The sequence below is a fragment of the Pteropus vampyrus genome, unplaced genomic scaffold (assembly GCF_000151845.1).
Source record: "Pteropus vampyrus isolate Shadow unplaced genomic scaffold, Pvam_2.0 Scaffold261, whole genome shotgun sequence".
NCBI classification, from domain to species: domain Eukaryota; kingdom Metazoa; phylum Chordata; class Mammalia; order Chiroptera; family Pteropodidae; genus Pteropus; species Pteropus vampyrus.
The window spans coordinates 912,776-915,553 of record NW_011889042.1 but is presented as its reverse complement, the minus strand read 5'-3'; positions in this window follow the sequence as shown (position 1 = coordinate 915,553).

The window sequence follows — 2,778 nt, the reverse complement described above, 5'->3', positions numbered from 1 at the left end:
GCCGCTCTCTTGGTGCCTCCACCGTACCCGAAGTTCTTACCCCGTTCCCGTTACTCACTCCTTTCCAGCTTATCACCCTCGACTCTGCAGCCTAACCCTGGGCTCTGGGTGACTCCTGTCTCGCACGCCTGTCTCATCCCCTTCCCCGCCGGAACCAACACTCACCCTAACTGCGCTGCCGCATGCGGAGGCGCCTGCGGCCCGAGGTCCACTGCAGGCTCGGGTCCGAGGAGCAGGGGACAGCTGGGGCTCCAACTCGGGGCCGTTGGGTCAGGGTCCCGCTGCCCGCCGCGCCCTCGGGGCGGGACACATCCCAGCTCTGGAGCGGGCCCTTGATCTCAGAGGCTGCACTTTGGGGCCTCAGCTCCCTCCTCCTCCCTCCCTCCCCGCGGGGACGCCCCCCCTCTGACGTCGCCGCTGTCAATCAGTCTGCGCCTGCCGCCCCCCGGGGAGGGGGCCTCAAGGGTACCCTGGCTCCGCGGCCTCAGGACCCCGAGCCTGGAGCGAGCCGCTCGCTCCCCAACCGCGCGGCCTGGTGCTGGGCCCCGGGCTGGAAGCCCGCATGGTTTAGATTAGAGGGGCGGGAAGAGCGGGCGAGAGGCCCGGACGCGCCGCGCGGCTCCCACCCGAGGCTCGACATCCAGGACCGCAACCCCATAGCGGCGGCGCGGCCCGCACACCCGGCGCTCCACGAAGGGTCCTGCCAGGGCCTGGGCCACTTCCAGACCACCGCCCTCCACCAAGCCCCAGCTGCGGGCTCCCCGCCCGCACACACGCCTGTCGGAGCCCGCTCACAGCCCTGCACGCAATTTCTTCGCCTGCCCACTTTCCCGGTCGCAGGCTCCCACGCTCCCACGGTGCAGCACTCAGCCTACCGACCATGCCCAGCACACATTCTCACACCTACACGCTCCAGCCAGCACTCGCTCCTGCTATCGGGCTCTGGGTACCGTTGCGACGGCCCGCACGGCCTTATCTGGGCAGGGCCCCTCTGCGCACCGGACCCTGCTCGTCGGGGCTCAGCGAGCAGCGGGCGCTGGACCGGGCTGGAGGGCCTCAGAGTCGGCCCCGGAGGTCATGGGTGAGAGCAGGCCCTGAGCTCCGACGGGGAGGAAGCCTGGAGCGGCACAGGCAGCGGAGAGGTGCTGCGCCAGCCTCTGAATCCGAGCCGAGGCCCGGGCTCCAACGTGCCAGGCTTGGCAGAGCCTCTTGGGAGAATTGTGGCGAGGGCAAAGACCCTGCCAGCAGCTCCCCGAGATCTCAGAGAGCTGAAGTGAAAGCCCAATGCCTGCTCCAGGGTAGGAGCAGATTGGCCTCTGTGACTCAGAAAGTGAGGCCTCCTCAGCTGTATAGACCTCCCTGATCAGCCTCTGACGCCCAACTCCCTGTCGCCACTTACTTCCATTTCTGTGTGTATCTCCCTACAGAACCCTTCAGCTCCACACAGATAGACCCATGTGGACCTCAGCCCATGCCCAAGCCTTACAGCCTGACACATGCCCAGAATGCTGGGGCAAGGATAGGTCTGCCCACCCATCCCCAAGGCCCCAGAGTCTTCTGTCAAATAGGATTTCCAGCCCCTTGGTTCTCAGCGTGAGCTGTAGTTCTCCCTTTACTAGTGTCCCCAACCTTTCCAATCAGCCTCTGTTCCTTTCCAGACTCCGACTTCAAAATTCGATTGAAAGGAACAGGAGGGGGAAATTCTTTCACTGGATGGATCTGTCCCTTTTCCAATGCTAGGAAATGGAAAGGCAGCATCAGTGCCTCTCCCACGCCCCTGTGCTCAAAGGAGGAAGCAAAATGCCAACTTAGAAAAGCCAGCTGCTGCTGACAGGACCATAACCCAACTCCGCAATGGGCCCACTGCTCAAAAATCCCAATCACCCCCAGCAGGACCAGATTCCGCTACCCCATCTTCCCTTCACGACCTGTCTCATGGAGTCTCAAACCAGGAAGGGGAAGTAGAGTCTAAGAGGGGTGGAGAAGCTTAATCCTCCCTGCATCCTGCCTCCTCCTGAAGTGGAGAAAGCAAAGTCCCTGGCGTTTCAGGAGATGCCTGGGGAGTCATGTTTCCTGTGTTAGGGGGAACTGCATGACGCGCCTCAGCTTTTGCTCCCAAGCCCCCTCCCATACCGTTTCCAACAGCCTGTAGGGAAATCCCCTGTAAATAAATAGTATACAGATTAACCAACCAATTACTGTGTTAGGATGGTGAACAGGGAGGGTAGTGAATCACCGAGTACCATGGGAAGACTGGAGTTAGGCCAGACTCTGGAAAGAATTTGTTGACAGTCATTGGAGGACATTCATAATGAGACCATCTAGTGTAGCTCTTTAAAGAAACTAGAGTGGAGCCTCTCTATAAGTGCAAGGCTTTCTGGAGACTCACGGACTCATAGACACGGATTTTGAACTCACAGTCCAAATCGATATCGATTAGCTCATGATGACATGGAGCAATGAGATATGGAAGGAACAGGCAAGGTTTTGGTGATGAAAGGGAAGGAACAAACCAGTCAGCAAACAAGTAAGAGAAAGTTATGTACACACATTCTCCATTACTGGAATGGAATACTTTATTTCACTGATTCTAAGACACACATTTTTCACATTTTGACATCTCTGAGATTGGGATGCATCTTAAAATCAATAGTGTGTCACAGTTCAGTCTTTTTCCTTCTTAGTGGTATGTAAAATAATAGAGTAGCTGACAATTGATGAAGTATAGTCTTTGCTGATAAATGGCCTATGGAAAAAAGAAAAGATAATTTTTTCCCT